Genomic DNA, 15,518 nt, shown 5'->3' on the forward strand with positions numbered 1-15,518 from the left:
GCAGAACATGCACCTCGAATCACAATGATGTAGGACGTTATTGAATGTATAAACAACCGTGAAGCACCCGGCCGACTCATGGAAGAACAAGCGTGATGTATGACTTGGCCACTTACAAAAGTACAGTGGATTTGTGGAACATTACCCTCTCCTATTGATTTGGGCCTTTTTTTTAATCTGTTTTTTGTTTTAGATACAAATCCTCCAGATTAGTTGGTAATGAAAAAAAGCTGACAAGCCCACTCAGAAACAGGGGACGAAAAGGAAATGTGGATGGGAAATGTGAGGTGGGCCCACGCCCTGAGTATTACGCCTCAGACAAGGACTTTATGGCCATTACCAGTCCCTAATTTGATTCCGACGAACAATCAGGACCAGGCTTGTCTTTAAGGGCGACTGGCAAAACCCAGCCAAAGGAAAAGTTAGCCTGCATAGCAACAGGGAGATGATGCAAAAACACGCTAAGTGGGACCCCTCATAAGTCCGCTGAAATATCAGGAGGAAATGGACAATGTGCCTACCTGTAGAATTTTGAACAAAGGTAGCCTACAACCACAAACTACAAACCCATGACATTACAGTTAATAAAGTTATCATAGAGTAAAGGAGTCTACATGGTAGTGCAATTTGTGAATCTCTTTGTAGCTAGTTGGAACATGATGGAAACTTGTTTCTCATTCTCACTACCATGGCCAGTTTAACAGCTTTTCCATGAGAAGCTCCCCAGTATACCTGGATGGGAGCCAAGAGATGTAGGGTTTGAATGTGGGCAAGGGCGAGCCTCCATTAAACTGGTGATCCCAGTATGGCGGTAAACCTTGGTGTGCTTCACTCCTTCCTACTGTAAAAACCTGGTTAAGGCGTTACGCCTGGCTAGGCCAACAGTTTCTTGCCCCACCCATACCAAATATTGTACCTCTAACCTAAGATTAAAAGCTTTGCATTTTAAATTTACTTTTTTTGACCAAGTGTAAATGCTAGAATATAACTGATCTCCAAACAAACCTAAGCTAGCCTTTCTCTTTCTGCTGTTAAGTCTCTGAAACCTGAAACGAATCACTAGGTTTGAAAGGCATGTTAACATCTCAAAGCACCAGCCAGATTACATCATTTATCATAGGAAGAAACTGTAAAAACATAAAGAATCATCCGATTTTCAACTTTGTGAGGACGCTTATCATCTTTTTTTCTGTTTGGAGAAGAAAGCAGACAAATGTAAACTTGCAATTGTGATAGTTCATCTTTCTTTCTATTTGCAGCCGTAGTTTTATTGTTTCCATAGAGATGCAGAACTTTATACTGCAGTGAAAATTTATCCAACAGTGAGTAAAAACTTGACAGGAGAAACACCAGGAAAAAAGAAAGTTACTTAGGGTTCAGAGGATTCAATAGTGTTGCTTGTTCATCTAGGTAGTTGCTAGCCCCATCTGTTGCTTAAGCATTTGAGCATCGGTCAGTTGAACCTGAAACCTGTTGTACTGTTTACCGTGTATTCCAAAAGTAAAGTGGAAACTACCAAGTTGGACTCAGTGGCTTTCACTCAAAATGTAGAAGCTTTGCGGTCTGTGAAGATGTTCATCAAGGATGTACTATAGTTATTGTGTTGCACCCTTAAACAGGTAAGATCACACTTTTCACCCTTATTTATTTTAAAATATTTTTTCGCTTTCTCGTTTGTGGATAATTTAACTGTTAAACTTATTTATTTTAGCTGACACACAGGGTTCCATGTGGACCAACATATTAATCTGGCCTACCTGTCCATATCTATAATGCTGACGATATCAGCCAAAACCTCGGCGTAAACATACAGAATGCATACTTTGCTTCCAAGAGCAACATGACTGTTAATAATCAGCATTTAAACAAGTTTCTATCACAAGTTTTGAGCTAATTTCCTAAAACAGGACAAACAAGGAGGACAAGAGTAAACTCAACACAAAGATTGCGCCTTCACACGTTAATGGGCTTTTAAGCAGCTTTTAAATCGAGTGGTGGCCTCATTTTGTTGAGTTCACTACAGCTCCCGCTGTCTTTGTGACCATTACCACCTCCTTCCACAGTGTGTGTGTCTACGTCTGCACGCACCTACAAACTTTCTGACTATTCCCGTCTGCACAGTACACTTCCATGAACTGTGTGTTCTTCCATCCTGCAGGGAAAATACTTCATTTCATTTTTCTGACCTGTTATTATTAAAGACAAATGCTGCCAGTGCTTTCAATTACGGTTATTCTAGTGCAATAAGTACACCTAAAGCAAAACTAAACCTTTCACAAATATTTTATGTATTATTTTAGAACAGGTGTTGCTCGCTGTTGTTGTTTTCCTGAGGTTGTTTTATTTTGTTTGGTTTCTCTGAGTCTCTTAAGGAGTAGCACATCTGTTGGAACCAAATCTAATCCTTTTCCATCTTTTAGATATTCACCCAAAGACCAGACTTACCTTGCTTTGCTTTGTTTTGTAAAATGTCATGTCATTTATTGACTCCTGCCTCCTCTGAGTTTGCAGGACCTGCAGCTTATATTCTGACCACCTCTCACCCACAGCAAACACAAAAAACATTTGCTCTTGTGAGATTTGCAGTCCTATTCTCTGAGCCATCGCCAACAGAATGCATGTAGTAGATTTGGCTGTGGCTGCTTTCTTGCTAACAATGGACAGTGGTGCATCCTACTCTTAATGTTGTTTAATGAACTGAATTCTACCTTGCAGATCCCTGTACCAAGACAAGGCCATCTCTCATCTGTTGAAAGTTACCTTGCACTGTTGACTAAAATAGGTGTAGCTTTGCTGTCTTGTATTTCTGCTTTATTACATTTAGTGGCACTGCAGTTGTGAATTTATAGAAAAGGTTCTATAACTGTAGAGTTCAATGGACCATTGTTATATGGCTGTGAATTTATAGTTTTGATTGGGCGGAAGAAGAAAAGAAAAATACTGGAGTTTCTTATACGTCACTCTGTCCTGGTGATGAGGAGAATAAGTCTGATTGTATTTCAGAATTCCTTCAACTGTCTCCAGTCAGTGCAATCCAGTGTTGTCCATTCTGGCCTCACTGTTGCCGTAGCATAACTAAACTGAATTTGATTGACTGAATTGATTCAATTTGAATATAATTATGCTCATCGCTTTGATACATTCTGCGCCACCAGATCTGTGACTGCAAATTTTTATGTGGAGTTATTGAAAATGTATTGTCTTGCTGTTAATTGAGGCATTCATTCCCAAAACCTCATCTCAGTTTGAGGCTCCATTTATTGGGACCTCAAACTGGGATGGGCCATCCTGGTTTTCAGTCAATATTATTTGTTAATTTGTGGTTCAGTATGTGCCTTTCAGATAAAATATACACAAAAGCACTAAAACTATCTTTGACCCCTGAATTCTAAGAGTGACAGAGAGGTTACCCAAAGGTTATGGTGCAGTTCATTCACACCCATCTAGCATGTGAGCAGAGTTTATGAGAGCAGTACTTAACGCTGTTTGACGGCAGCCTGAGTTCTCCTTTAATGTGGCAAATCAGACACCGTTTCACAGCTCTTGGGTAACTGTCTCCTATCCTTTCTCATTGTAGGCTCAGGTTTAGAGTGTTGAGTGAAAAAAAATCTTTATTGAATTAGCTCCTGACTGCAACGTTAACTGCCATCAAGCTAAGACCTTTTTCTCAGGTCTTTGGCCAACAGCTTTTCTCTTGATGCCTAAGGTTTACAGACCTCTTGCCTTGTGGGTCTGCTGTGCCGTGTGCACTCACTCAAAGGTAAATAAGGCATTCTTTTATGTAAATCAAAAAAAATGTAATCAAATAAAGAAGATCAAATGATATTACGTCTGCATAGTCGTACAAGATTAAATCCATGCATGTTAAATGAAGGGCGAAACAAGTTTGTGAACCCTATCCAGACTCTTAAACACTTTGAATGTGTTGTATTCACCAACACAAACACTCGACCCGCTAAAAAACACAGAAATTACTGCACATGCAAGTCACACACATACTGTAAATATAAAGAGTCTGTATTTTGCTCTACCCTATATTGCTTATTACAAACCTGTGTGGCCTTTGCGCAGGTCTACCTAACTTGACGTCAGAGTTCACCCACTAAATGGGAGGCACATGGAAGTGAAAGTTATTTTGAAAACCCCATCTCCAGACTGTCTTGGTTTTTTCTGACTTGGGTTGGACCTCACATGGTTACCACGTCATTTGTCAAATGCTTCATCTGGTTTGAAATTGCTCTGGTGTGCAAGTGGCTATAACAGCTCCAAGTGACAGCTAGACTTGTAAATGCAGGTTTCAGTGAAACGCAAAGCCATAATGGCAGCTCATTTCCAGTCAGCCGGCACATTCACTCACTTTTCCAACAGAGTTTTTTCACTGGCAATCAGGCATTTGGCTGTGTAGGTTCACATGAAATGAGAAAAAAAAAAAACTTTAATTAGTATTATCAATGAAAAAAATAGGTTGTCTCACTGACTTTGTGAATATATTTTCTGAAATTGAGGATGTACAAGGAACAGTTTTCAATATTGGAGGAAAACAAGAAGAGTTATAATGCCGTAGAACTGCTTATCTCCTCTAGGACAACCAAGGAAGTACAGATGCACTTGACAGGAAAGTTGATGTAAGCTTTGCTCATGCACATCTTGTTTTTCAATCCATTTCCAGGCACTGATTTATTTCTCTCCATCCAGGGTATAAATCAGCAATTCACATTCACAACTCAGCACTCCTATCATTCAAGCCTGCAGCTTTTTCTGAGTCCACCATACAGAACAAGCTCATATTAGGTGAGAGACAGGAGTGCTGTAACTCTGCAGGAACAAGTACAAAGCCTGGTGTCTTGCTTAAATCCACTTCAGTCAGGATTGCCACTTTAATTTAACCTGCAACTCCTTTGAGACAAGTTTGGAGCATGTCAAATCGAGGCAAAAACAGAATCAGAAAAATGAATGGGAATAATTAAAGTTAGCATTGTAGTTGATGCTGCTACAGACATGAAATGTTCACTGTTGTCATTTGTATTACATTCCATAACATGTCCATATAGTGTTTGATATTTGCTGGAAGACACATCATGAGCACAATGAGCAGTTAACGTCATGGTTGAGCATTTCCTCCTTGGAACTACAGTGTACTTACGATCGCTAAAACACACATTTAGACTTTTAGGGTGTCATAGGTAACAAAATTAAGGAAAAAATTCTGTCAGCTTGCAGTGTGGCACTCATTTCTTTTTCAGAAACGGTTTTGTTTTCAAGCATGCAAGATATGTGAACGTGAAATATTACAGCACTTCATTGTGTAGCGTCAAGTAATTTTACAGTGTTTGATCAGAGTTGTAGGTGAGCTGGTGTGCTTCAGCTGCAGCGAGCAGGAAGGAATGAGTTTAGAGAGAGGCAGAAACTTCACAGATTTGAAGACTGTTAGGGAAGCAGCAGCGTGGAGTCGCATCTGAGGGATTTGTTTTCATGATGAAAACTTCTAGTTATGTAACGCTGATGCACAGACATAAGTTTTAAGGAGTTTTATCAATAACCACAGAGGGATTTTTTTTTCGGCTTTATTGATAGGACAGCAGTGAGAGAGGCACAGGAAAGTGGGAAGGACCTGTAGCAAAGGGCCATGAGCTGGATTTGAACTCATAACCGCTGTATCAGGGACTATATCCTCTGTTTATGGCTCAACCACTCAACCTGTTGAGCTGCTGGGGCGCCCCAGAGAGGGTTTTAAAGTTAGTTTTGTAAGTGGATGCGATATTTACAGATCAGTTTTAGCTTTAAAAAAATCGCATGCCCCATATTCGTTTAATGACACAATATCCTGGCACAGTAGAAAAATATGTACAAACTCACAGTTTTGGCAGGTTACTTTTTTAACATGAATGAGTGAATTTCACTCATTTTTAAGCACCAAGTAATGTTGTGTCATCTCGTGAACCTTCAAACTCACTGACCATTTGGAACAATTGTCTCACCAAGTGCTGTTTTGTTTGGTATAAACGCCCATCTGGATATTTCCAGTTCTAATTTTTGTTTTTATACCAGTATTCAATGAAATGATTGGTAAATTTGTCCTGTCCAAGAGTTCTTCCTTGTTACATCATTTTAAGTGACTCCTGTGTAGAAACCTCAGCTAGATGCCCTAAAACCTTCCACCAAAGCCTTTGAATTTCCTTTGTGGTTATCCTGACACACATTCCTTGTTGTTTTTCAAGTGTAGTAAAGAAGTGACTTCACATGGAGCATCTGCCCCTCTGGATTTTTTACTTCAGCTCAGTTACATCACTCCCTGCCTGCAGTCTGTCCTCAGACATTACGACAGGAATGATTTATAAATCATTTGTCACAAAGACTAAGTTGTTTTGTAGTTGGTAGGTCAAGTAATTGTATTACACCTCTGCGTCTTGGCTGTTTCTATTTTTTTCACTTTTAAAGGACCATTCCAGTGGCTTTGTAAAATCGGCCCAGTAAATGCTGCGTGCTTAAAGTTTACGTCACCGTTAGACATGTGACAATTTTAAAATGACTTTTATTCTTCCTTTCAGGGACTGGCTGCTTTCACTTTATTTCAGTATGCTAAAAAAAAAAAAACTAAAAGACTTTCCTCAACACAGTTGATACATCACAGTGACATGCATGCACTAGCTTTAAAGTTTATTAGTGTTACAATCACAGCAACTGAATTCTTCCTGGTGGTGCATTCAGATACTGAAGAGAAGGTCTGATAAAGAGCTTCTCTATTCAGCTCCTACACAGCAGTCAAAACATTCAGAAGATGTGAAACTCAACAGGGTTTACAAATACTCAGACATTAAACTTGTCATAATTTTGCCAGATAGTTGCACTAAATGGTGTGTAAGGCCTTATTAGCCTGGGAAGTCTCTAGTCTACTTAGTAAACAAACAGCAGTTAGCAAAGAAGAAAAAGTAACAGATATGAGAGTACTTCAAAAAGTTCTCAACCTCACTAGAAAACACGACAGAAGGAAGATTGTTCTTGCATTACTTTTCAGCATAGATATATTTAACTTCAATGCACTTGGTCCACCAATGTTTAAGAGCCTCCAGATACTCCTCAACAGCATGCATGACTTCATCATCTTTCTGAAAATGGTGACCACACAAGTGGGATTTCAGTTCGGCAATTGAAAGAAGTCTGATGGTGCTGGTTGGGTGAGTGAGATGTATGGGGCAGCAGTGCTGTGTGGATGGATGCATTGTCCTGGAGCAACAGCACAGCAGCTCCAAGCTTTGCTCTCCTTTATTCTTTGATTGTTTCAAACATTTGAGTTTTTGTGGACTGTTATGTAAGGCTTTGTAATATATAGTCATGCTCCAAAATGGAAGTTCTGGCCTTTGTTTCAGGATGATGCAGGGAACTTTTTCAAGTATCCGTGTAGTATGATTATAGGAATTTCTACCAAACAGCTGCTGTATTGTTAAGGTCAACACAGAAAGGCACACAACAAAACAGCCACTACTATTATTTTCTTTGGGCAACACCAACACCTGCAGTTTGTCAGCGCACTGTCCTACTCACCTCACAGCATATTTTCTCCTACCCACTCCCTGTTTGTACATTAATGCTCCCATAACAGCTTCCTCTCATCAACTCCTGCTGTCACTGTCTCTCACGAGTTGTTGAGGCTGAAAAATATCTCACACTATACAACCGACAATCCCATCATTATGAAGACAATAGCAAAACAAAGATAATGCCTGGCAAGGCACAGCTCTGGAGATTGGTTCTTTTGATGAGTGTACATGCATGACTTTAAACTAATGCCTACAAGTTCTTGAAAACATTTTTTGCAACATTGTTTTCCTGATGACACACTACAGAGTGACATTTCCTATTGTTTGAAGGGGCAACTACTGATGTGCGTCATATGACACACTGCTGCGTGTTTTCAGTTTAACAGTGCAAATCAGTGTAATCTGGTGCTGAGATGAGTAGAGGCTGTCAGGATTGGAAAGAGGGAAAACCGCCGCTTCAATTTTATTTTGAAAGTTTAGATAGCCAGCAGAAGATTCTGAGATGTTTTGGGGAGTCGAAAGTCACTGTAAATATGGCCATCACAAAATTTGGGGTGCTCCTGCAAGAATGTTGCCCAATCCAAACTGCATACTTGTATTTTAGACACTTTTGGAAGCATTCAGTAGTGGTAAAAATTACACCAATGAAGTGATGCTGTACTTAATTGTTTAATGGATCAATTACACAGAGGCAAGGCTTGTACGTATCTTGCGTTATTGGCTTACTGTGGATTGGCATGCAGTTGACTACAGCAGCAACATATTCTGTTGGTTCTGCTGAGTTCAGATAAAGCAGCTTTTATCCTTGAAAAAAAACATGATCCTCATGACTCACACAAGTTTTAAAAGCAATTGCTCATGGATTAGATATTCGGGAAATACTGGTCTCAAATAAAAAATAATTAGGGAAACAGTGCGTTGCAGTGTTTTTGAGAAGTGGCATTTGTCTTGCAATGGGACACTTCATTTACAGTCAAGCAAATTATTCGTATCCTTGATGCAAGATTATATATCTGCGATGCAATGCTCTGTTTCCATGTGGTTTTGTCACAGCTTGTGCCACCCAAACCCCAAACAGGCGTTTTTCCACAGGGTTTGAAAAAGCGACACTACTGTTAGAGTGGCTTAAAAAAAAACATTTCCGTCACCAAGTATGTGTGGTAACACTGTGAACACTGAAAAAATGCTCTTAAAATGGCCTGTACATTATTCACTTTTATGATTTGGCATCAATAATAGAAGATGGGTGGGGGGAATAATAAAATCTGAATAATTATTATGATGATTAAAGCTATTTTCAAATTGATGCCGTGACTTCCAAGCAGATATTATTGGCTCCGTGTTTAGTGATGTTAGCAGTTTGTGCCTGTGCAGTAACAACCATTTTAAGTGCTAAAGACACAGTAAGTAAAATAACAGACAAGACAGACTGCATCTGTTGTGGTCCAGAAAACAAAATATCTGGGTAAGAATAGCTTTTGACCTAAGAGCTTCTTTCTTTCCCCTTGCCACCAGATTGGAATGTTTTTCCGACTGAGACAACATGCCATGAGAGCAAAAAATTACACACAGGAATCTGTGGAGTATTTCTGGCACACAAGTTAAATATATAAACAGTAAACTAAATGGTCAATGGAGTTATGTCATAAGACATAGCGCAGCACTTTCTAAATTCAAATCTTGACAGAGAACAGGCATCATTGTTTGCTTGAAATCTGTCGTTTGGAGTTTGGGCTTTCACTTGAAACTTAGCGATGGTATTAAATTGTGATTCCATGCCTTTCAATCAAGAGATGTTATATCTCAATTTGTGCTGTTTGTAAGAGACTTTTTTCCATGTTTTAGTCATCTCAGTGTCTGCTTAAAACCCATCAGTATATTTTGGTTATGGAATTACAATAAACTAAAGGCACAAGTGCATGCTTTGGAACAAGCAATAAAAGTCTATTGTTCATATGACTGTATTCCACTTGTGGTTTCTTCATCTTTTGTATCTGGCTTCATGCATGACCAGTACTAAACAATATTATGGAGGGAATCCACCATTCTAAGGAAAACTCATCTGCTGTTATGTTACACCTGCAGTGGTCTGTAGCCATCCAACAGTTTTAAATGAATGAGTGGTAGTGAGCTAGGGGTCCCTAATAAGCACATTTGTGTTATGTAAGAGATTTTTAATTGGGCCACTTCTAAGTTTTCACCAAAGAACAACTGAACATGTTATTGTGGCAGAAAATATTCACAACCAGGTCTTAAAAGCCTCACCAACAACTGCTTTAGAAAATAATAATGTAGCTACTAAGTAAAGCTGTTGAAGATGCAGTGATTCACTGCAAAGAGGAGAATAAAGACATCAAACTGCTTTGTGAGGACCACTTTCCACGAATGGTAACGACCATATCTCACAAAAATTACATTCCTATGCAACTAAACTCCCCCAAAAGGTAAGACTATGGTCATGTGAGAACTGTTTCCATTTTTCAAGAGCTAAAGCTTCTCATTAGGAGGTCAAAGTGGAGGTGAAGGCATAAGATACTGTACATGTGTGAAACAGCAAAATGCAGAAAAAAAATACAGTTACAGTTTCATTTAGCGGACGCTCTTATCCAAAACGACATACATCTGAGAGTAGGTACAACACGAGCTTAGGTCAGTGGGGCAGCTCTACCTCGTGTCGTATCTACTCTCAGATACAGCATCTAAATATCTGCGTGTCTGTGTGTGGGTGACACTGAACTGACTGACTGTTTGTGCTCACAGCAACAGTTTTTCCTTCACAAAACCCTTCATGTTTATAATTGAAAATGAGCATGATAAATGTACTTTTGCTGCTCCACAGGAAAACAAGTGTAAGATGAAGTATTTTGTATACATTAGTCGAGCATCCGTCCCTTACCGTTAAAGGCAAGCATGTTTTTGGCACATGCAAAAGCCTTCAGAGGGCTTGTGTAAAAAGCATTAAAATTCCACACGCAATAAAACCGTTATTTATAGGACCATAACAGCCTTGTAGTTTGTCTTACACAAACCCCAGAAGAGGAATCAGGACACTCAACCCTCCCGTAGACACTCAGTGCAAAAAGGCTACTGCAACACATGGTCCTTCCATAGGATTTGAGCAGCAACTCAGTTAGGCTGCTTCATTTTTATTCAGCCACATGAAAGCTACAAAAATTTACAGAAAATTAAGCGGATAAGAATTTGCGGCGAAGCCAGAGCAAGACAGGGGGAGAACAAAAGGGCACGGCAAAATAGGTGCTCTCAGTAACCCGTGTGATGTCATCGGGAAAAGCGTGTAACATTGTTAAACGATACAAAAAAAGACAAACTTGTGACACAACACTTGCGGCATTAAGGAAGAATGTGTCACTCACTTGTTAAAATTTAAAATAAAGGGTTTAGCAATGGCAGAAAAATGTTTTGCAAAAACCAGCAAAAGACGTCACGGACACGGGGTCGGAAGAGTTCAGCAGCTTCCATACTGTTGTTTTGAAAGTGAAGTTGGGTTAGTAAGATATGAAGGGGCTCTCCAACGAGACGAAGCATCTTCAGTGCAGACGCTTCAGAGCTTGAGTGGGATTTTCTGACTACAATTGGTGAAAAAGGTAAACTTTCAAATGATGCCGGGAAATAATTCAGTGACACCTGATTTCATCTTAAACAGGGCAAAAAAGTGCCACTCGTGCTACCTACCACAAGAAGCTGCAGAAGAGCATGGAGGAGTTATTTGGAAAAACAGCATTGATGACAGGGAAGCACAGATCTGGAAACCTGCACTTGAACCTATCAGAATTCTGCAGGTGCTTTTGCATCCGACCTTCCCAGAAATAACACATGCTGACCATTACCACACCATCGTTTTGAATAAAGAAGCTACAGATTCATTTATAGATCCTGTGCACTGCAAAGAAAACGTCTGGTAAGAAAACTGTCACAGGTTCAATCCCTGCATCAATGAGCTTTGGAGACTTTGGTCACTTATTTTAAATAAAACTCAAAAAGAACATGTATAAACTGTGGTATGTGTCTGAGTGAAAGCAAATATATGAGTCAGTGGTAGAAGCGCCGCTGCAGTCTTACACCACACAAGTGAAAGGATGCATGACTCATGTCAGAAAACTACATGTTGTTAGTGATTTAGAAAACAGCTTTCGTTTAACTGCCAAACAATTTGCGGATAGCATGTGTGAATGTAGTTTGTTTATTACGAAGGGCACAAGAAAAGAAACGCCAAAACAGACAGACACGCTCGTACTTCATCAACAGATGTGTCACTGAATGACCTCAAGCGATCACATTCTTTATTTCACCGCCTATGTCTATCTTTAACATGAACTGGCAAAGACTCTTGCTGCATTTTGAAGCTGCCTACTCCCATTTTGCATCACTCTGGCAGGTTTCAAGTCATTTCAGTCAGTAAGTAGTGAATTAGAAAGACTATAATACCACAATGGTTATAATCCAAGGAAAATCTGGGCAGAGAATGAATGAAAAAGTGAACAAAGCACGTTACCCTTAAACTTCCTTGGTGGAGTTATTTAAACGTTGCATCGCTGCTTACATGGAGTAGCCGTGTGCTGCACTAAAGAGGGCAAAGCTTAGAGGGGAAAAAGCATGCATGTTCAGTAAACATTGTCTGAATTATTAAATTTGCCTCTAAGCTTCAGTTTGACTTAAACTCTTTTGTCCTCTCAAACCCAGTCAGCGAACAAACACATATCCAATTTTGGAAGTTTCATTTTCCTTACAAAATCATTCATAGTAAAACTTTGCAATATTTTCATAATCAGTGAATGTCTTTTCTACACGTTTCTGCTGATGGATATATTGTAAAACTGTTTCCCAGTTCACAAGAAGTTTTGAGCCTCTTAGAATTGTGTCTCCCTACATTTTCTTGTTAAACTTCAGCAGAGTAAGTTATTTATTCTTGGATATTCGTGGATGAAAAGAGGAGCTGGGTAGTCCATACTGGTAACTGTAATCACCATAGCAAAGAAGAAGCAGAAGAAAAGAGTCTCAGCTACCAACACACCAAGGATTACAGGAAAGTTTTGTTTAGAAAGAATAACTTCAAAGTGCAGTATGAAGACACCAGCAGCGGAAAACAAGTGATGTTGTGAGATCACGACTTAAACAAGAACATATTCCATATGGGATTGAAAGAGATGAAAAACTTTTCCTTTTGTCTTTAGCCTCCTCAGGCAGATGTTTTTCCACCAATAACAGAGACTGAGGAGTGTGTTTCATTTGTTAGCCAAAGGGACTGTCTGTGTCCATCAGATTTTACATTGCAAACAATGTAATATGACTTTTGTCTCCTGTTTCAGCTAACTGTGTATCAGGGGGACAGTACTATCCTCACACGGTGAGTGTTAGTGCACCAAATATCAGACCAATCATGTTCATCTATTTTCTAAATGTCAAAACAGATTTATTAGTTTATGGGCCAATGCTGTTTGAGACACTTTCACCCTACATCAGAGTGCAATTAAGGGCTGATATACTGAAGAACAGAGTTTTGTTTTAAAAAACAAAACAAAACACAACCCATTACTGCCAGTTTTTGTATGCACAGTAAATTAGTCACTTTCTGGTAGAGAGCCAAACACAGATCAGTGTATGTTTGTCAGGGATGTCACATTTACAATGGTCTACGCAAGTGAAGACACTGGTGCCATCATCCAAACATTATCTGTGCTACAGAAGTCAGTACAGATCAAACATTTGAAGTTTCACAGCAGTCAGACCCACGCGAGTTTTTAGAAATATGTAAAATAAACAGCCCACAAAATCAAATTTACTCATTACATATTCTGAATCAGCTCTAAAAAGTCATATCGGGATCTCATGATCTACTGAATAATTACTTACGATCCAGTAAACATGTGACTATGCAGGTTATGTCACTTTTCAGCACAGCAAATACTGCCACTGTGTGTTCCAAAGCAGACGTTGCTGCCTGAGTACGCAGCTCAGCTCTGCAGGGCCCAGACTGCTCGTGGACGCTGCAAAAAGATCTTCTTTTGCACACACTCTTTTTTCTTTAAGTGAACCAGTATCTTAGCAGGGTGACAGGGTCAAGTTTAATCAATAACGTGATAACTCTTAATACCAGCTAACTCATGCATTGATTCCAGCTTATCTTAGCAGTTTATACCCTTTCTCTGGGCGAGGGTCTGAACACTGCATGCCAAATTAAATGAAGGGAATATTTTTGATGAATTATGTCTGACGCTGGGTGTAATATGCATGCAGCGTCAGCATCAGTCTCAGCAGCGTATCAGAAAATTAGTATTTAAGGTTGTACCTGAACCATTTACACTCTTTTTCTGGACTTCTGGTGCTAATAGTAATTTTCCCTCAAAAGCTTCCTTACAATGCTTGACATGAGCAGGATGGGAATGCACTGCAGAACCCTCAATAGTGCTGCATAATGTGACTGAAGGTCTTTTAAAAAAGGCTTTCTTAGCAGCAAAATCATCCGGGTCATTTAAAAAAAATGTCATTTAAGATTGTTTGAAATGATCTGGGTCAGCTTTGTTTTAGGGAAAACACTGCAGCACACATTCTGAATTGGCACTGTAGTAGCAACGTTGCATCCTTATTCATAAGGGGTTTTTCATTATCTGTGTGTCTGTATGGAGCTATATGCTAATACATTTCAGAAAGCAAAGAATTCTCATTCAGCCTGCTTTTTTTAAATATATATATATATTTATATATATATATATATATATGGGCAGGAGGCTGTCTGAATTATGACACACAGGCAGCCACAGTAGCTCTGTGTTGCTCTGTGGTTCCTCTGGTGATGCCACAGGTTTTGGTCAGCCGTGAGAAATCACCAGGATCCACAAAGATCACATTTGACCTAATGAATTATGGACGTTTTACGCAGACTGTCATTTTAATAGATCGATAATGATTTATTATAATCCCATACAAGTCATTCCTGTCGCATGAACCATCAGATAAATTTCACTTGTATGTACCGTGTGGCTGATGTCACTGCTCTGCTTCATGTCAAGTAACTTCTTTGCGCACAGATGTGTAAATCCATCCCTGTTTCTTTGCATTACGCCGCTGGAAAAACAAAATCTGCCTGACATTTCTTTAAAATAGATGAAGGGTGGCACTGCAGTGATGTAAAGACATATCAGATTATTTCAAGTAGAATTCCACTTGTTCAAGATGCTTTCTAAAAAAGCATTTGGATGACAAAAAGTACATGTGCTCGCAGTGGATCCCTGGAACGTCTCGTTAAAAATGACTCAGATTCTTTAATTCGTTCGAGTGTTCACTTCATCTATAAGGAAAATATGTCATTCACGCGTAGCATTCTGTGACTTGCTAAGATGTTTTGCAGGACAGGCGGTTGGCATCTCAGAAGTCATTTCTCTGCCAAAGTCGCTCTTCAGCTCTTAACGCACAGCCTTTGAAACCACCTTCGGTTTCAGCTGCCGCATATGAGCCAGGGGTCTAGAAGTTAAAGCACTGAGCGTTTTTGATCGTTTATAGCCTATATCATTTCCTCCAAAGCCCTCGATGACCGGAGCTTGTATCATTTAATTAATCCCTGGCATGACGTGCTCAGAGGCAGGTAGAGAAAACAGGGAATTGGCGAGGAAGAAGGACTATTACGCGAGTTGACATGACATCACCATGGGCTGGCTATAAAGCGGTGAGGACTAATACACAGAGTTAGAGGAGCACTTGAGGAGCTTTGGAGTAAAGGACGGACTCAAGCCTCTTATGTTTAACAGCTGATTGGCTGCAGCTACTGTCCTTCTTTCTGAACTTTCAACTCATAGGAATCCCTGAAATAAGTCAAGACCTGTCAAAATGAACTTGTCATACTTGGTGGCGTGTGGACTTATGGTCACCCTGCTTTCACAGAGGATGAGCGCAAAACCTTTAACTCAGACGCAGCAGAAGGTAAGAAGAAATCCCTCACTGACCCTGTTACTGAGAACAGTTTTT

The sequence above is a fragment of the Acanthochromis polyacanthus genome, chromosome 4 (assembly GCF_021347895.1).
Source record: "Acanthochromis polyacanthus isolate Apoly-LR-REF ecotype Palm Island chromosome 4, KAUST_Apoly_ChrSc, whole genome shotgun sequence".
Classification (NCBI taxonomy): domain Eukaryota; kingdom Metazoa; phylum Chordata; class Actinopteri; family Pomacentridae; genus Acanthochromis; species Acanthochromis polyacanthus.